Source organism: Gopherus flavomarginatus, chromosome 1 (assembly GCF_025201925.1).
Source record: "Gopherus flavomarginatus isolate rGopFla2 chromosome 1, rGopFla2.mat.asm, whole genome shotgun sequence".
Taxonomy (NCBI): Eukaryota; Metazoa; Chordata; order Testudines; family Testudinidae; genus Gopherus; species Gopherus flavomarginatus.
Window position 1 is genome coordinate 131,862,739 of NC_066617.1, and position 21,176 is coordinate 131,883,914.

The 21,176-nt window shown below is 44.5% G+C and overlaps 1 protein-coding gene across 1 annotated transcript in view; it reads right to left on the reverse strand.

Annotated features, from left to right (window-relative positions):
* Positions 1–21,176, reverse strand: part of SHISAL1 (shisa like 1) — a 272,323-nt gene that overhangs the window by 163,182 nt on the left and 87,965 nt on the right. The gene's annotated exons all lie outside the window — the stretch shown is intronic.

Here is a 21,176-nt window from a genome sequence, read left to right on the forward strand (position 1 = left end):
GACGACGCCGGCGAGGACCAGGTACCCAGAGAGGGGGAGGTTGGAAGTAGCCCGGGGATAGCCAACCCCGGTTCGGCTCCTGAAGCGCCCGAACCCATGTCAGTGTGTTGCGGCCAGGATCCCCACTGACCGCAGCGGGTCTTGACCGCTGCTAGGGCCCTGGGCTGGAACGCAGTGGAGTGGGAGGGCCTGCGTTCCCCCTGCCACCCATAACCGGGTGGCAGACTCCCCCTCTTCCCGCCTATTGCCACTGCTCTGCCCTGACCCAGAGGGCCAGAGCCAATTAGACTTGTGTTTGGTGCCCCGCCCGAACCAAGGGCTGGGCCCACTTTGACTTTGTCACTGCTCTGTCCTGACCCAGAGGGCCAGAGCTAAACTAGACTTGTGTTGGTGCCCCGCCCGGACCAAGGGCCCGGGCTGCTACTGTGTTTGCTCAGCCCCTGCTAGGGGCCTGAGCCTGAACTATTACTGCCCGGCCTGTCCAAGGGCCTGGGCTGATACTGTGTTTGCTCAGCCCTGCTATAGGCCTGAGCCTGAACTATTGCTGCCCGCCCTGTCCAAGGGCCGGGGCTTATTGACTTTGAGAGCCCCGACCCCGGCTAGAGGGCCGGGGCTCTACCCTGTTTACAGACCCTGTACCCCGCTCAACACCTGCCGAGGGCTAAGCCTACCCGGACTGCAGCGCGTAAGGAGGCGCCCTGGCTCCCCGCCGCACCTGAGGGGGACGAGCCCCGACACAACCGGCTTACAGGCATGAAGGACAGAGGTTATAACAGGGACCCACAGCAGTGTCGCATGAAGCCTACCAAAGAACCAAGGCAAATGGCCGCTCCGGGTCAGAGCCCCAGACATGCCACTTCTATGATGAGCTGCATGCCGTTCTAGGGGGTGCCCCTACAACTACCCCACCCCTATGCTTCCCTCCTCCTTGACCCCTCCCAGGTTACCTCGGCAGTTATCCCCCCATTTGTGTGATGAATTAATAAAGAATGCATGAATTTGAAACAACAATGACTTTATTGCTGTCATAAACAGATAGCTAAGGGTTAATGTCTCTTTCACCTGAAGCACCTGACCAGAGGACCAATCAGGAAACCGGATTTTTTTCAACTTTGGGTGGAGGGAATTGTGTGTCTGAGTCTTTTGTCTGTCTTCCTGTTTTCTCTGAGCTTTGGAGAAGTAATTTCTACTTTCTAGTCTTCTGTTTCTAAGTGTAAGGACAAAGAGATCAGATAGTAAGTTCTATGGTTTCTTTTCTTTGGTATTTGCATGAATATAAGTGCTGGAGTGCTTTGATTTGTATTCTTTTTGAATAAGGCTGTTTATTCAATATTCTTTTAAGCAATTGACCCTGTGTTGTATCATCTTAATACAGAGAGACCATTTGTACTTATTTTTCTTTCTTTTTATATAAAGCTTTCTTTTAAGACCTGTTGGAGTTTTTCTTTACTTCAGGGATTTTGAGTCTGTACTCACCAGGGAATTGGTGGGAGGAAGAAATCAGGGGAGATCTGTGTGTTGGATTGCTAGCCTGATTTGCATTCCCTCTGGGGGAATAGGAAAGTACTTTTTGTTTCCAGGACTGGAAACAGAGAGGGGGAATCACTCTGTGTAGTTTCACAGAGCTTGTGTCTGTGTATCTCTCCAGGAGCACCTGGAGGGGGGAAGGGAAAAAGGATTATTTCCCTTTGTTGTGAGACTCAAGGGATTGGGTCTTGGGGTCCCCAGGGAAGGTTTTTCAGGGGGACCAGAGTGCCCCAAAACACTCTAATTTTTTGGGTGGTGGCAGCAGGTACCAGGTCCAAGCTGGTAACTAAGCTTGGAGGTTTTCATGCTAACCCCCATATTTTGGATGCTAAGGTCCAAATCTGGGACTAAGGTTATGATATGGTGTGCAGCTGGTGGGATATAGACAGAATCCAGAAGCCAGTAGGAATATTATATTTTTCTTTTCTCTGCTAAGGGCTTTTTAGCAGAGAGAAACAGTTGGTTTTAAAAGGGAACCAAAGAGAATTTTTTTTTCTGCTCTCTCTGGCAGTTTGTGGCTTGCATGTTAAGCGAGAAGCCATTACCAGACTGTTAAGGGTCTTTTGTCATGCAATAGCCCTCCCATTAGGAGGCAAGTACCAGCACTTATATGCATGCAAATAAAGTGGTTTTTCTGGTTTCCCTTCATTGAACATTAGCTAGAGAGAGAAAGGGAAAAAAGGCACTGTTGCTAGGCAGACTCCAGGAGGCAACAGAGAACCTGCAGTTCAGAAAATAAACACCGGAGGGCACCCCAACACCAGAAAACAGGAACCATGACTTCTAAGGCAAAAATTGAGGCCGAAGAACAAATCAAAGAAGCTGAACACAGGCGACAACTGGAAATAAAACAAAAAGAGATGGAGATGAAAGAAAGAGAAGAACAAATCAAACAGGCAGCACACAAAAGAAAACTAGAAGAAGAAGAGTTCGCCCACCGAAGGAAACAAGAAGAAGAAGAGTTGGCCCACCGCCGAGAAATGGAAAAGCACCAAAAAGAAATGGAAAAACAACAAAAAGAGAATGAAGAGAAGGAAAAACAGAGAAAACATGAACTGGAGTTGGCAAAAGCTGGGCTGCATGTGCCAGCCAACCCTAACAACCCGGCGCCCATTATTGCTCCACAGCACAGGAAATTTCCCACCTACAAGGCAGGTGATGACACCGAGGCCTTCTTGGAAAATTTTGAAAGAGCCTGTCTTGGGTACAGCATTCCCGAAGACCAGTACATGGTAGAATTGAGGTCACAGCTCAGTGGACCTTTAGCAGAGGTGGCAGCTGAAATGCCTAAGCAGCAAATGAATGACTATAAACTTTTTCAAACCAAGGCCAGATACAGAATGGGGATAACCCCAGATCATGCCCGTCGGCGCTTCAGAACCCAAAAGTGGAAACCAGAGGTGTCATTTTCCCAAACACGCCTACTACATTTCAAAAAACTATGAGGCCTGGATAACAGGAAACAACATTCAAACCTTGGAAGAACTGCACCTCCTCATACAAATGGAGCAGTTCTTGGATGGTGTTCCTGAAGACATCACCCGGTACATACAAGATGGAAATCCGAAAGATATCGCTGAGGCGGGGGAAATTGGAGCCAAATGGATGGAACTGGCAGAAAGCAAGAAAGCTACTGTCAAGGGGAACGATTACCCCAGGGGGCACACAGACCATAAACCCTACAACCGAGGACAGCCAAAGACCCCACATACCACCCAAGTAAAGCCACAGATACCCTACCCTTCAACCTCACCAGTCTCCAGTAACTCACCTCGGCCCAGTGACCCATCAGATGGAAGATGCTTTAAGTGTAATGAACTGGGACATATCAAGGCCAACTGTCCCAAGAACACCATGCGAGTGCAATTCATTACACCACCATCACACCAAAGATCCCCAGGCCCGGATGCCTCTCAAATACCCTTGGAGCGAAGGGAAAATTTGAGAGTGGGCGGAAAGAAGGTTACTGCTTGGAGAAACACGGGGGCACAAGTGTCAGCTATCCACCAATCCTTCGTTGACCCCAAATTCATCAACCCAAAGGCCAAAGTTACAATTTACCCCTTCATGTCACAAGCTGTAGACTTGCCTACAGCTCAACTGCCTGTCCAGTACAAAGGCTGGTCAGGAATGTGGACTTTTGCAGTCTATGACAATTATCCTATCCCCATGCTACTGGGGGAAGACTTGGCCAACCAGGTGAGCAGGCCAAGAGAGTGGGAATGGTTACAAGTAGCCAAACCAGGCAAGCTTCCAGACCCATTCCTGTTCCTGAGCCGTCCACAGAGGCCCCGTCTGTGTTACCAGAGACCCAGACAGAGGTAGTGGACCCGGATTCCATGCCTACCACTGAAACAGCCACAGCATCTCCAGTCCCAGGCCCGGAACTGGAACAGCAACCAGCACCAGCAAGTGCAACCCCATCTTCAAACTCAACGCCAGAGGGCGCCAGCGAGCCAAAACTGGCAGAAGCAACAGACAGCCATACCCAAAAGGCTCAGCCAGAGCCTGAAATACCCTCAGGTGCACCAGCGGAGAGCGGTTCACCAGCAACGGAAACAACCCCATCACCCTACATCGCTTCCAGAGGGACCAAGCCCAAGTCCACAGTCTGAGGAAGAACTGGTGACCCCAGCCTCAAGGGAACAGTTCCAGGCTGAGCAGGAAGCGGATGACAGCCTTCAGAAAGCTTGGGCGGCGGCACGGAGCACCTCACAGCCTCTCAGCTCTTCTAATCGATCCCGGTTTGTTATAGACCAAGGACTTTTATACAAGGAGATTCTTTCTGGTGGACACCGGGAAGAATGGCAGCCGCAAAAACAGTTGGTGGTTCCAACTAAGTACCGGGGGAAGCTCTTAAGCTTAGCCCATGATCATCCCAGTGGCCATGCTGGGGTGAACAGAACCAAGGACCGGTTGGGGAAGTCCTTCCACTGGGAGGGGATGGGCAAGGACGTTGCCAAGTATGTCCGGTCTTGTGAGGTATGCCAAAGAGTGGGAAAGCCTCAAGACCAGGTCAAGGCCCCTCTCCAGCCACTCCCCATAATTGAGGTCCCATTCCAGCGAGTAGCTGTGGATATTCTGGGCCCTTTCCCAAAAAAGACGCCCAGAGGAAAGCAGTACGTACTGACTTTAGTGGACTTTGCTACCCGATGGCCAGAAGCAGTCGCTCTAGGCAACACCAGGGCTAACACTGTGTGCCTGGCCTTAACAGACATCTTTGCCAGGGTAGGTTGGCCCTCCGACATCCTTACAGATTCAGGGTCTAATTTCCTGGCAGGGACCATGGAAAAACTGTGGGAAACTCATGAGGTGAATCACTTGGTTGCCACCCCGTACCACCATCAAACCAATGGCCTGGTGGAAAGGTTCAATGGAACTTTGGGGGCCATGATACGAAAATTCATCAACGAATTCTCCAATAATTGGGACCTAGTGTTGCAGCAGTTGCTGTTTGCCTACAGGGCTGTACCACATCCCAGTTTAGGGTTTTCACCATTTGAACTAGTGTATGGTCACGAGGTTAAGGGGCCATTACAGTTGGTGAAGCAGCAATGGGAGGGGTTTACGCCTTCTCCAGGAACTAACATTCTGGACTTTGTAAGCAACCTACAAAGCACCCTCCGACACTCTTTAGCCCTTGCTAGAGAGAACCTAAAGGATGCTCAAGAAGAGCAAAAGGCCTGGTATGACAGACATGCCAGAGAACGTTTCCTTCAAGGTAGGAGACCAGGTTATGGTCTTGAAGGCGCAACAGGCCCATAAGATGGAAGCATCATGGGAAGGGCCATTCACGGTCCAAGAGCGCCTGGGAGCTGTAAACTACCTCATAGCATTTCCCAATTCCTCACTAAAGCCTAAAGTGTACCATGTTAATTCTCTCAAGCCTTTCTATTCCAGAGACTTACAGGTTTGTCAGTTTACAGGTCCAGGAGATGATGCTGAGTGGCCTGACGGTGTCTACTACGACGGGAAAAAAAGACGGTGGCGTGGAAGAGGTGAACCCTCTCAACCACCCTGGAACGTCTGCAGCGGCAACAAATCAAGGAGCTGTGCACTAGCTTCGCCCCATTGTTCTCAGCCACCCCAGGACGGACTGAACGGGCATACCACTCCATTGATACAGGTAATGCTCACCCAATCAGAACCCCACCCTACCGAGTGTCTCCTCATGCCCAAGCTGCTATAGAACGGGAGATCCAGAACATGCTACAGATGGGTATAATCCGCTCATCTACCAGTGCATGGGCATCTCCAGTGGTTCTGGTACCCAACCCAGATGGGGAAATACGCTTTTGCGTAGACTACCGTAAGCTAAATGCTGTAAACTCGTCTGGACAACTATCCAATGCCACGTACCGATGAGCTATTGGAAAAGTTGGGACGTGCCCAGTTCAATCTCTACAATAGACTTAACCAAGGGGTACTGGCAAGTACCGCTAGATGAACCTGCCAAGGAGAGGTCAGCATTCGTCACCCATGCGGGGGGTGTATGAATTCAATGTCCTTCCTTTCGGCCTTCGAAATGCACCCGCCACCTTCCAGAGGCTGGTAGATGGTCTACTAGCTGGACTGGGAGAATTTGCAGTTGCCTACCTCGATGATGTGGCCATTTTTTTCAGACTCCTGGCCCGAACACCTACTACACCTGGAAAAAGGTCTTTGAGCGCATCAGGCAGGCAGGACTAACTGTTAAGGCCAAAAAGTGTCAAATAGGCCAAAACAGAGTGACTTACCTGGGGCACCAGGTGGGTCGAGGAACCATAAACCCCCTACAGGCCAAGGTGGATGCTATCCAAAAGTGGCCTGTCCCACGGTCCAAGAAGCAGGTCCAATCCTTCTTAGACTTGGCCGGATACTACAGGCGATTTGTACCACACTACAGCCAAATCGCTGCCCCATTGACCGACCTGACCAAAAAGACCCAGCCAAATGCCTTTAAGTGGACTGATGAGTGTCAAAAGGCCTTTACCCAGCTTAAGGCGACGCTCATGTCTGACCCTGTGCTCAGGGCCCCGGACTTTGACAAGCCATTCCTAGTAACCACGGATGCATCTGAGCGTGGTATAGGAGCAGTGCTCATGCAGGAAGCAACAGATCACAACTTCCATCCTGTCGTGTTTCTCAGCAAGAAACTATCTGAGAGGGAAAGTCACTGGTCAGTCAGTGAAAAGGAATGCTATGCCATTGTGTACGCCCTGGAAAAGCTACGCCCATATGTTTGGGGACGGCGGTTCCAACTACAAACTGACCATGCTGCACTAAAGTGGCTTCATACTGCCAAGGGGAACAACAAGAAACTTCTTCGTTGGAGTTTAGCTCTCCAAGATTTTTGATTTTGAAATTCAACACATCACAGGAGCTTCTAACAAAGTAGCTGATGCACTCTCCCGTGAGAGTTTCCCAGAATTCAGTAGTTAAAAAGGTTCTTAAAATGTAGAAGTCTGTAGTTATATACTTAGGAGTATATGTAAAGGTGCATGTGTTGTATTAATCTGTTTATTTTCAAGTTCTAGAAGGAAATCGCCGCCAGTGAGCTTCTCCACTGTCTGCAATTTGGGGGGCGTGTCATAAACAGATAGCTAAGGGTTAATGTCTCTTTCACCTGAAGCACCTGACCAGAGGACCAATCAGGAAACCAGATTTTTTCAACTTTGGGTGGAGGGAATTGTGTGTCTGAGTCTTTTTGTCTGTCTGCCTGCTTTCTCTGAGCTTTGGAGAAGTAATTTCTACTTTCTAGTCTTCTGTTTCTAAGTGTAAGGACAAAGAGATCAGATAGTAAGTTCTATGGTTTCTTTTCTTTGGTATTTGCATGAATATAAGTGCTGGAGTGCTTTGATTTGTATTCTTTTTGAATAAGGCTGTTTATTCAATATTCTTTTAAGCAATTGACCCTGTGTTGTATCATCTTAATACAGAGAGACCATTTGTACTTATTTTTTCTTTCTTTTTATATAAAGCTTTCTTTAAGACCTGTTGGAGTTTTTCTTTACTTCAGGGAAATTGAGTCTGTACTCACCAGGGAATTGGTGGGAGGAAGAAATCAGGGGAGATCTGTGTGTTGGATTGCTAGCCTGATTTTGCATTCCCTCTGGGGGAATAGGAAAGTACTTTTTGTTTCCAGGACTGGAAACAGAGAGGGGGAATCACTCTGTGTAGTTTCACAGAGCTTGTGTCTGTGTATCTCTCCAGGAGCACCTGGAGGGGGGAAGGGAAAAAGGATTATTTCCCTTTGTTGTGAGACTCAAGGGATTTGGGTCTTGGGGTCCCCAGGGAAGGTTTTTCAGGGGGACCAGAGTGCCCCAAAACACTCTAATTTTTTGGGTGGTGGCAGCAGGTACCAGGTCCAAGCTGGTAACTAAGCTTGGAGGTTTTCATGCTAACCCCCATATTTTGGACGCTAAGGTCCAAATCTAGGACTAAAGTTATGATAATTGCCTCTGCAAAAGGAGATCAAAGGGAGGAGGGGAGGGGAGGGCGGTTGGCTTACAAGGAAGTAGAGTGAACCAAGGGGGCAGGTTTTCATCAAGGAGAAACAAACAGAACTTTCACACCGTAGCCTAACAAGTCATGAAACTGGCTTTCAAAGTTTCTCTGATGCACAGTGTGCCCTGCTGTGCTCTAACTGCCCTGGTGTCTGGCTGCACATAATCAGCAGCCAGACGATTTGCCTCTACCTCCCACCCCGCCATAAACATCTCCTCCTTACTCTCACAGATATTGTGGAGCACACAGCAAGCAGCAATAACTTGGGATGGGAATATTGGTTTCGCTGAGGTCTAACTGAGTCAGTAAACTGCACCAGCGAGCTTTTAAATGTCCAAAGGCACATTCTACCACCATTATGCACTTGCTCATCCTATAGTTGAACTGCTCCTTACTACTGTTCAGGCTTCATGAGCCATGGGAGCAAGGGCTAGGCTGGGGTAGGCGTGACCGCGCGGTGCTGCCAACTGGGAAAGCAGCCTGTGACAGAAGCCTCCAGCTTGCATGATATTCCAGGCAGGATTGAATCTCCATTAGATGAAACTTAAAGAGAATGACCTGGAGTCATTCCCATTTTTGTCCAGGTGCCCCCAAACAACCTAACCGAGGTTGGCCAGAAGCACCCATGGGACAACAACGATGGCTAGCAGTCATATTGTACTGTCTGCCATCTATAAAGCAAGGCAAGGGGATGCAGCTGTGTAGCACTGCAGTACCGCGTCTTCCAGCAGCACCCAGGAGACATACGTTGACAGTGAGATGAGCAGGCTCCATGCTTGCTGTGGTATGTTGTCTGCATGGGTAACCCAGGAAAAAAGGCAAGAAACTATTTTTTGTCATTGCTTTCTCGGAGGGAAGGAGGCCTGACGACATGTACCCAGAAACACCTGCGACAATGTTTTTGCCCCATCAGGCATTGGGAGCTCAACCCAGAATTTCAATGGGTGGAAGAGACTGCAGGAACTGTGGGATAGCTACTCACAATGCAATGCTCCGAAAGTCGACGCTAGCCAGCGTACTGCGGACATACACTGCCAACTTAATGTGCTTAGTGGGGACACACACAACCAACTGTATCAAATTGATTTCTAAAGAATAGACTTCTAGTAAATCAAACTACTTTCATAGTGTAGGCATATCCAGAATGTCCTCACAGGGGAGTTATATTGGTATAACTATAGTAGCTTAAATTCACCCTGTCTGACCTCATACTGGTATAACCTTTCTAGGCAGATGAGGCTTGCATGAGTTAACTGTCAGGTAGTCAGGGCTTTGGGGTACCTTTTGTAAAGGCTTCACAAAAGGAGGATTAATGCTTTAACTGGTCAAAAAAAATTCCATTGAAAAGACTTTTTCTTATATTTGTCTTTTGGGAGATAACATAGAGACTGTAAGGGTGTAGGATAGCTCAGGGGAAGGAATGATCAAAAAAAAAATATTGGGTAGCCAGAACCTCTATTAGAGACAATTTTGCATGCCTATCCCTTTTCCTAGGCTTTGGATAGGAAGCTGCTAATCCATAGTGCTCAGGTCTGAGTTTAAGACAAGTCTGTATTTCATGCAAAATGAATTATAAAAGATACAGTTGATTCAGAGAAGAAACTAACTTTAAACTGGCTTCTCAAAACAAGAAAACAGCTTTTTCTGGTACACCAGGGCTTAATAAGGGACCAATCTCTCCTCAGTTATTTGCATCTGGAGAAGCCAGAATAATTAGTCTAGAGAAGAGAAGACTGAGAAAGGACATAACAGTTTTCAAGTACATAAAAGGTTGTTACAAGGAGGAGGGAGAAAAATTGTTCTTAATCTCTAAGGATAGGACAAGAAGCAATGGGCTTAAATTGTAGCAAGGGAAGTTTAGGTTGGAAATTAGGAAAACTACCCAACAGTGAGGGTGGTTAAGCACTGGAATAAATTGCCTAGAGAGGAATCTCCATCACTATAGATTTTTAAGAATAGGTTAGACAAATACCTGTCAGGGATGGTCTAGATCAGAGGTTGTCAAACTGTGGTCCATGGACAACCAGTGATCCACGAGCTCCATTCAGGTGGTTCATGGAGTTCCCTCTAAGGTGCATACCTGGGCGGCTACACACAAGAGAATGAAGGGCCACCCACCTTATTAGTGGAGCCGCACAGGCATGGCTCCACTAATTAGGTGCCTGGATCCAGGAGAAGACACACATGTAAGGTGAGGTGGTGGCCTTGGGGGCAACAGGAGGTAGGTGGGAGGAGGAAGTGGGGTGAGAGGGGGGAATTTGGGACATACAGGGCTGCGGCAGCCAGAGAAAGAGGTGACTTTCCCAGCTCCAGAGCTGCGGCTGCCAGGGAAAGACTCCCCTACTTCCCAGCCCCAGCTTGGGGGCTGGGAAGTGGGGGAAAGAGCCCTCTCCTTCTCAGGGGCTGCCATGGGGGGAGAGAGGGCACATTAGTCACATTAGAAAGGTAAGACTACTGATATTAAAATATGAGTTGAGTGATTTTATTTGCAGAATGAAAAAGTTTATTATTATTAATGGTTTTTTTATGTAGGGCTTTTATCCAAAGCACTTTACAGCAGTTAGCTAACAGTACAAACAACATTTGGAAAGATCATTCAGTGGTCCGCCGAGACCCTCAGCAATTTTCAAGTAGTCCACACAAACAAGAAGTTTGAGAATCTCTGATCTAGATAATACTTAGTCCTGCCATGAGTGCAGGGGACCAAACTAGGTGACCTCTTGAGGTCCCTTCAAGTCCTAGGATTTTATGATTCTGTGCTTTGATGCCTTCCATCTGTCTTTGAACCCTGACTTTTGAGTGTTTTGAAGATTTTATATGGAAATTGCTGTGAAACAATGTTTTGTATCACTGTTATGATGCTGTGACAGAATATACCCCTGTATTCACATCTTCCATATTATTCTATTTATCTTTTGTACAAAGTGTTCCTTACAAGATATCATTTGAAAACTCAGTTTGCTGGTCAGTATTGTCCTGGTAAAATGTGTGTGATAATGTTGTATGTGAAGTTATCAGATTCCCCTGTGTGAGGTTATTAGCACACGTTCCAAACGCCACAGTCCTATTCAAATAGAAGTTGGCAAACAGGTCTGTCCTAAACAAAGAAATGTGTGCTCTGCTTAATTTGCATTTAAGCAGTAAACAGAGTCATCAAGCAGGAAGGGAAGACAAAGGAATCATCCTAGCAGGACAGGCCAGAGCTGGATCCAGTATCACTGCTGCCCAGAGCTGCAAGGGGCTGTGAGTACTGGGGCTTGTGACTTTGCACTGGGAATAAGGGGGGAGGCTGCTGGCTAGTTAAGTAGAGAGATGGTTGCTCTGTGTGGCTTTGCAGAGGGTGGCAGAAGAGGACACCTGAGGGGTTTGCTGGGGAGAGTTCACTGGCGTGCCAAAGATGACCAGGAGCACCCAAGACTCACCACTGGACTGGAACTTTTCTCAGGACTCCTGAACTCTGTGTGGCCAGATTTTGTAGAGCTTATTACATGTTGGGATAATTCTCCATTTAGTAATCCATCCAGAACAGGACAAGCCTTAGTATGGAAAGAATATCTGGAATACAGTACTAATAGAATTACAAATTCTCCTGTTTCCTTCAAGGTAATATTGAAATCAATCAGATAAAGGTTGACCATCAGGCATTATTTGATATTTTTCTCTTGTGCCACCAATTATGAGTGTTTTACCCACTTGGAAGCCTGATTGTATATTATTAAATACATATGGCCAGATCCTTAGCTGATGTAAGCTGGAATAGCCCAACTGAAGTCAGTGCTGATTTACCCCAGATGAGGATCTAGCCCATACTACTTATCTGGAAAAATACTGCAGTTATATTCAAACACTAAGAATGTTACTTGGCATTTTTTCTTCCTTCCAATAACGTAGCTATACAATCTACAAAATATATGTAATCTGGGAATCATAGTTTTTTTTTTATGTCCTATAACAGCGGTTTTCAACCTTTTTTCAACCTTAAACATTTTTGATTGGAGGTGCAGCCCCCTTTGAAAATCTTAAACATATTCTGCGGATCCCCAGGGGTCTGCAGACCACTGATTGAAAACCACTGTCCTATAAAAAAAATTGGGTGTGAGAAACAGAGAGCCACCCTCCCCACAATAGCCAATAAATCAAGCATTAGGGATACTCATTTGATTCAGTGCAGGGACTTGAAGTCAAGTCTTCCATGGTATGGATGAGACTCCTAATCATGGGCTATTGGCTATCTTGGGATGTATGGGATGAGAGAAGGCGTGAACATTTTTGAAAGGTCTCAGTTTTGTGCCAATGCCAGACAAAAATATGTCAAAGCCTCCAAAAATTTGGAGAAATGGATTTCTTGTTTTCTGGACTCCGTAATAAAAAGTTACCTTCGTCACTGGGGATTGGTCGACACACACTTGATGTGCTGCTTTAACTATACCAGTTTAGAAATATGGACAAAGTTATACCAGTATAATGGTACCTCTCTGGTAAAACTTACTTCAGATCTAAGCTATGCCAAGAAAAGTACCACTATACTCTCTGAAGGGGAGAACAGAAGGTCCAAACCCCCAAAATAAGCAATTAATCCAAGTGATCGCATACTATGTTATTTTACTGTAAGAGTATATTGAGCAAGATCTTTTATGAAAGCTTGTAATGCACTGATCGTAACAGTCATTATGAGATACTTATACAGGCTATGGTTATGAATTTATATATTTATGTATATAGAAATCTGTGCTCAGAATTCATGGCACCACATCACGTCCACCTCTCAACAAGCCAGTAAGGTAGTCAAGCATGGGGGGCACCTCCCAAACCAGTTTACACAAAACCAGCTTCAAAGACCCATCCATTGTCCAGTCCAGTAAAAGACAATGATGGATCATTAGAGTTAACAAAAAGAACATACCAGCTATCAAATCAAGAGAGAATTTTCCCAATCTGAATAACCATGAGTCACTATTGATGCAGACAGAGAGGGAAGGAGAAAAGGGGGGAAAAAAAGCCTTTGAAAAGCAGGTTTAGAACTGAACTTTTTAATCCATAACTTGAGATACAAACTAGAGGCAGAAGGATGTCTGTGAAAGCTGGATCCTTCCTATAGCGTGGGTGTGCACTGGGAAACTATTTTAAGGCAATAAGTAACTGGTATTAGAAAAGAGGTTTTATTTAATTTGAAAGTGTAGAACCCTGAGGCTGCATCTTTATGTTTATTTTCTGTTTAACTTGTATAGGTTTTTTCCCCTGACTCTGGTATGCAAACTGTATGGAGTGTGTGTGCCAAAATGAGCTGATAACTGGAGGGCTGGTTGCACAGCTTCACCCCCGAGTCTGAGCCCTGGTCTACACTATGAGTTTAGGTCGAATTTAGCAGTGTTAGATGGATTTAACCCTGTACCTGTCCACATGACGAAGTCATTTTTCTTGACTTAAAGGGCTCTTAAAATCGATTTCAGTACTCCTCTCCGATGACGGGATTAGCGCTGAAATCTATATTGCTGGGTCGAATTTGGGGTAGTGTGGACACAATTAGAAGGTATTGGCCTCCAGGAGCCTTCCCAGAGTGCTCCGTTGTGACTGCTCTGGACAGCACTTTGAACTTGGATGCACTAGCCAAGTACACAGGAAAAGCCCCTGGAACTTTTGAATTTCATTTCCTGTTTGGCCAGCGTGGCGAACTGAGCAGCACTCAGCAGCACAGGTGACCATGCAGTCCCCCCAGAATGTTTCTACACTCCCCCGATCATCTCCATTCCCGAGGTTATCACAGATTAGAAGGCGAAAAAAAAGCACTCGTGATGACATGTTTTTTGAGCTCATGCAGTCCTCTTGCTCTGATAGGGCACAGCATAATGCATGGAGGCATTCAGTGGCAGAGGCCAGGAAAGAATTGCTATGTCTGCTTAACAGCAAAAGTATCATGCCTCGCTGGTGATCCTGCCTAAGCCAAGTCACTGTGTCACATGCACTCCACGCTGTGTCAGCCTTGGACTGGGCATGGAAGGCCATAGATATAGACATTTCATTAAGTAGCTTCTGTAGCTAGAGAAAACATTCCTGTGTATTCAGCAAAGTCTGTGGCAAAAAAAGAGAAGCCCTGTAGTGTAGTGGTTATCACTTTTACCTAACGTGAAACATCCCTGGTTCAAAACTGGAAAGAAACAGGTTACTGTTCCTTTTTCTGACTCCCCTCCTGCATTTTTAGTCTTAAAATAGACCACGCTGTGAAATTTTACTTTGAATTATATCAATTATGAGTTAAATAATATGGAAGCCCTCTCTAAGTTATAGTCCTGGGTTCCTTACCCTTTCAGCTGCTCTGATAAATTAACATTTTTGTTAGTGGCAGGGAAAATTTTCATGAAGCCTTTTATAGGGATTAAATGTTACCTAGGACTCTGAAATAATCTTAGAGTGCATAGAGTGCAATCCTTCATTCTGAATTTGTCATTCCACAAGTTGAACTGCTCCTTACTACTGTCCAGGCTTCATGAGCCATGGGAGCAAGGGCTAGGCTGGGGTAGGTGTGACTGCGCGGTGCTGCCGACTGGGAGAGCAGCCTGAGGCAGAAGCCTCCAGCTCACATGGTATTCCAGGCAGGACTGAATCTCCATGAGATAGAACTTAAGAGAATGACCTGGAGTCACTCCCATTTGGTGGTCTAAGAGGAGGATAGACATGTCTGAACAGGCACCCCTATAGACCTCGAGGTCTGCCAGCTGAGTGGGACCCCGGCTGGCAGGAGCCGGCGGACGGAGCCTCAGACCGGCAGCAGGCTGAGTCGCTCAGCCTGCCGCAGGTCTGGGGCTCCGTCTGTCGGCCCCGCTCAGCCCGCTACCTGCCTGAAGTTCCGATCATCCAGGCAGATAGCGGACTAAGGAGTCCGGCGGACAGGACCCCAGAAAAAAGGCATGAAACGATTGCCTGCCATTGCTTTCACAGAAGGAGGGGGGGAGGGCTGATGACATGTACCCAAAACCACCCACGACAAAGTTTTTGCCTCATCAGGCATTGGGAGCTTAACCCAGAATTCCAATGGGCAGCAGAGACTGTGGGAGCTGTGGGATAGCTACCCACAGTGCACTGCTCCATAAGTCGATGCTAGCCATGGTAGTGTGGACATATGCATTAGACTGTATAAAATCGAATTTTAAAAAATTGACTTCTATAAAATCAACCTAATTTTGCAGTGTAGACATACCTTGAGTGTTTGGTGATTAAGAACTTAGGGAGGATGGATTTGGGGAGGCTTGGGACTGAAAGGACTGTTGGTATCACCCTGCAAAGAGTAACTGGGCTGATGAGACCTATTGCTTGTGCACTGTTACTGGTGTTAGGGATCTGAACATAAGTACACAGCACAAGGTCCCCAAGGTTACAGGGCAGGTGGTGACAGAACTCTTAGTGGTCTGCGTACACCCCAAAATGTCACAACTGGTATAGCTGTATTCAGATTAGGGGTTGCATTGCTTTCATTATATCAGTTTCTAAACCAATATAATTACAAGTAGCACAAAAATTTCTATAAAAGCAGCAAAGAATCCTATGGCACCTTATAGACTAACAGATGTTTTGGAGCATGAGCTTTCGTGGGTGAATACCCACTTCATCTGATACAAAAATTTCTGTATGGACCAGCCCTAAAACAAAATAGGACTTGCAATATATATGAGTAGCAGATCTGTTCAGTAACATATGACCGGTTTCACAGTCACTTTTCAGACTAAAATTGTTATAAGTACTGCTCAGCCTGCTTCTATTTTCAGATATGAAGTTCTCTCATTTTCCCATATTGCTTAGCACTCCTATGGTTTCTAGTTTACATCTCTCCTTGACAGGTAGAACTTAGATCAAAAGGACTGAATACTTATTTACTTCCAATAGGAAGCTCAGTAATGCAGTATGTTTGCTTTTAAAGTTATGTCTGTCACTGACAATTACTGAAAAACAATTGCTGAAAAACAAACCAAGGAAGTGTTGCTTGACCCAGTTATTTTTCAAAACAAGTGTCTCCAATCAAGCAGTAATTAATTCACTATATCAACTCAAATGTTAATGGATTAAAAAAAAAAAGGCATAATAAGCTAGCAGAAAAACTGTTCATGGAGATATCTTGTTGTTTACCAAAACAGTATGCTAACCAGCCCTGCATAGTGTTAGCACATTTTCCATTTCCCTGAGATACTTTCACTTAATACTGTTTTTAATGGCTACCTGTTTCTTTGCCGTCATATTTGCATATTGGTAATCATGCTATCTGTAGCGTATAATAGACACCACGATTTATGCTACCTAACTATACTTCCCAATGAAAAACTATAGATTTTGCTATCAATAACAAAAAAGTTGTTGTGCGGGCAGGTTACAAGGATAAATGGATTTAGCTTCCTTTTTATGTATGTGGATAACTTGCAGTAATGGGAATAGTACCCACGCCTGTCAAAAGGCCCATACACACTCCATTACTACTACTACATCTATATATTAAGGACTTGATCCTGCACCATCAAAATTAATGGAAGTTTTAACATTGACTTCGGTGGAAGCAGGATTAATCCTCTATAGCTGTGATAAACATATATGACAGAGGTTCAATTGACATGGATCTGAAGTATTTGCACACTGTATGAAACGTGCCTATGGCCCCAATTCAGCAAATGAACTTAACTTGACGCATGTGAGAAGTCTCACTAAAAATCTATGGAACACTGGGGCTCAGGCTTCGGCTGTACGCACAGGCCTCAGCAAGTCTAAGCTAGTCCTGCTGACTCCATTAAAATGGAGTCCCAACCCACAGTTTGAGAACCACTGGCCTAGCTCAACTTCCACTCATTGGATCTTGTTATACCTTTGTCATCTAGATTAAAGATCCCATTATCAAGTATTTGTTCCTCATGTACGTACTCAAGGACTGTGATCAAGTCACCCCTTAATCTTTTCTTTGTTAAGCCAAAATAGATTGAGCTCCTTGAGTCTATCACTTGCAAGGCATGTTTTTTTTAAATCCAGTTTTTAAACAAATAGACCTGAGACTGACACAAAATTTCAAGTCTGCTGCACTGGCCTGCAATAGATGCAAACTGGATGGCCTGCCCCAAGAATTCAAATCTTACATTTTGCCTCTGTCATCAGGATGAATATACCGCACCTATCTGCTTTCCTTTATTATATACTAGCTATTCAACCAGTTAAATACAAAGCAGAAATATATATACCAGGAAAAGAAAACTTAACTGTATTTCCTTTTCTCTTCTTTTTTGATCCATTTCTCCTTTCCCCATAGGGAAAGCATTCTTCACTTTATTTTACACTTAGGATTCCTAATGTGCTGGAATTCCCTTTCATGATTGTCTAGAATCTACATGATCCTAGGAGTTTGGGCTTATGAGATGATGCAAATACAATGTAAAAACTGCTGCCTGATATGTCTCATCCATGTCAGGGCACTAATGATACTGTGAGGTATTACCCTGAGCAGATCAGAAGTGACTGCAGGATTCTGAGGGTAAGGGTGAAGGAGTTGGGGACAGAGGTGATGGTCTTTTCAGTCCTTTTGGTCAAGGGTAGGGGCCCAGGCAGAGACAGATGCATCCTGGAAGTGAATCCCTGGCTCAGAGGATGGTGTTGCCAGGAGGGCTTCAGCTTCCTTGACCATGTTCCAGGAAGAAGGACTGCTAAGCAGAGATGGTGGCCACCTATCGAGGAAGGGGAAAGAGCACATTTGGATACAAACCGGCTAACCTAGTGAGGAGGCCTTTAAACTAGGTTTGATGGGGGCAAGTGACAAAAGCCCACAGATAAGTCAAAAACATGGAGACCTGAGAGAAGGGTTGGCATCTGGGGGGAGCATGGGCTGTTATAGCAGGGATAAGGGAAAGACAAGATAGAACATAGAGGGGAAATCAAATCAGTATCTTAGATGTCTGTATACTAATGTGAGAAGTTTGGGGAATAAGCAGGAAGAACTTGAAATTACAGTTAATAAAACAACTGACAGTTGGTGTCACAGATTTGGTGGGATAATATGCATGACTGGAAAATTGGTATAGAAGGGTACAGCTTGCTCAGGAAGAATAAGCAGGGGAAAAGGGGAGGAGATGATGTATATATATTTTAATATAAATGACACTTGGACTGATGTTGAGCTGGAAATAGGAGACAGACTTGTTGAAAGTCTCTGGGTAAGGATAAAAGGGGTAAAAAACACAGATGATGTCACAGTAGGGATCTACTACAGACCACCTAACCAGGAAGAAGAGATGGATGAAGCTTTTTAAAAAACAGCTAACAAAATCATCCAAAGCACAGGATTTGGTGGTGATGTGGAACTTCAACTACCCAGAAATCTGTTCGGAAAAGAACACAGCAGGGCACAGATTAGCCACCAAGTTCTTGAAATGCACTGTAGACAATTTATTATTTCAGAAGGTGGAGAAAGCTACTAGTGGAGAGGCTGTTCTAGATTTGATTTTGACAAACAGGGAGGAACCGGTTGAGAATTTGAAAGTGGAAGGCAGCTTGGGTGAAAGTGATCATGAAATAAGAGTTCATGATTTTAATGAATGGTAGGAGGGAAAATAGCACAATAAAGACAATGGATTTCAAGAAAACAGACGTTAGCAAACTCAGGGAGTTGGTAGGTAAAATCCCATGGGAAGCTAGTCTAAGGGGAAAAACAGCTCAAGAAAGTTGGCAGTTTTTCAAAAAGACATTATTAAGGGCACAAAAACAAACTATCCCACTGCATAGGAAAGATAGGAAGTATGGCAAGTGACCCACCCTGGCTAAGTCAGGAGATCTTCAGTGATCTGAAACAAAAAGAAGAGTCCTACAAAAAAAGGAAACTAGTTCAAATGACAAAGGATAAATATAAACAAATAACACAAGTATGTAGGGACAAAATTAGAAAAGCCAAGGCACAAAACAAGATTAAACTAGTGAGACACATAAAGGGTAACAAAAAAAATTTCTAGAAATATCTTAGAAGCAAGAGGAAGACCAAGGACAAAGGTAGGTCCGTTACTCAATGAGGGGGGAAAACAACAGAAAATGTGGAAATGGCAGAAATGCTAAATGACTTTTGGTTTTGGTTTTGGTTTTCACCAAAAATATTAGTAGCAATTGGCCATCTACCATAGTTAATGCCAGTGAAAATGTCAAGTAGGATCAGAGGCTAAAATAGCGAAAAAACAAGTTAAAAATTACTTAGACAAGTTAGATGTCTTCAGGTCACCAGGGCCTGATGAAATACATCCTAGAATATCCAAGTAGCTGATTGAAGAGATATCTGAACCATTAATAATTATCTTCAAAAAGTCATGGAAGACAGGAGTGATTCCAGAGGACTGGAAAAAGGGCAAATATAATGCTGATCTATTTAAAAAAAAAAAAAAAAAAAAGCAAATAAGGACCACCTAGGGAATTACATATCAGTCTGCTTAACTTCAGTACCTGGAAAGATAATGGAGCAAATAATTAAACAATCAATTTGCAAACACCTAGAAGATAAGGTAAGTAACAGACACCATGGATTTATCAAGAGCAAATTGTGTCCAACCAACCTATTAGCTTTCTTTGACAGGGTAAAAAGCCTTGTGGATGGTTGGGAAGCAGTTGCTGTGGTAGTTCTTGACTTTAGTAAGGCCTTTGATACTGTCTCGCATGACCTTCTCATAAACAAACTAGGGAAATACAACCTAGACGGAGTTACTATAAGGTGGGTGCATAACTGGTTGGAAAACCGTTCCCAGAGAGTAGTTATCAGTGGTTCACAGTCATGCTGGAAGGGTATAACGAGTGGGGTCCTGAAAAGATTAGTTCTGGGTCCGGTTCTGTTCAATATCTTCATCCATGATTTAGATAATGGCAGAGAAAGTACATTTATAAAGCTTGCAGATGATTCCAAGGTGGAAGAGGTTGCAACTGCTTCAGACAATAGGATTAAAATTCAAAATGATCTGGAGAAATAGCCTGAAGTAAATAGGATGGCATTCAATAAGGACAAATGCAAAATACTCCACTTAGGAAGGAACAATTAGCTGCACATATACAAAATGGGATATGACTGCCTAGGAAGGAGTACTGCAGAAAATGTCATAGTGGATCACAAGCTAAATGAGAATCAACTGTGTAACATTGTTGCAAAAAAGAAAACATCATTCTGGGAGGTATTAGCCAGAGTGTTGCAAGCAAGACACAAGAAGTAATTCTTCCAATCTACTCTGTGCTGATTAGGCCTCAAATGGAGTACTGTGTTCAGTTCTGGGTGCCACATTTCAGGAAAGATGTGGACAAATTGGAGAAAGTCCAGAGAAGAGGAACAAAAATGATTAAAGGCCTAGAAAATATGGCCTTATGAGAGGAAAAAGGAAAAAAAATCGGGTTTATTCTATGATATTGCACAAATGTAAAATCTGTGGTAATATGAAATTTGTAATTAAAATAGAAACTAGATTCTAGTTTGCACTAGATTCATATTGCGACTGCTCCTGATCTACTGTCAGCAATGAGTGCTGGTAACCAGGTGATCTACAAGTAGTTTTTTATTGAGAGGTGGGGTTCTAAAATATCAAGCCTTCTCTGTAAGTGGAATCATTTGAGGGGCTTTGAAATATCTCCCAATGATGAGCCCTTTTCAGGGAATGGAACAGAGACATTTGTCACAGGATGTGAGTGGAACCAAGTGAGGATCATGGAATGGAGCCAACTGGCCTGGATGCAAGAGATGCCCTGCGCATGAGCAGAGTCAGGGATAAAACTAGTAGAAAAATCAGGAAAGAGTTTTCACGAAACGTTTCAAAATAATTTCTGTTCCGCCAGTTTTGAAAAGGCACAGTTTATCACTGATTAAACATATTTTCTCCACTCCCAAAGTTTTTTAAAAATGTGTTTCCCTCTTTTTCACTTCCCACCTCAATTTCCTCCTTTTTGCGTCCTTGAAAAAGGGAGAAATAAAAGAAAAATTAAAAACCAAATCAGGAAAAAAATCATTTTCAGGCATTATAGAAAATTTGGGGAATTTTTAAAATTTCTGTTTTTTTTTTTTAAAGGATGAAAAAATACAACAAAGATTTGTGCAATCCTGCAAAATACAGAGACAGGCATGTCTCTTGCTATCCCCTGGGGGTTACAGTTTAAGACAGACAATCCAGTACCAATATAAGACACAC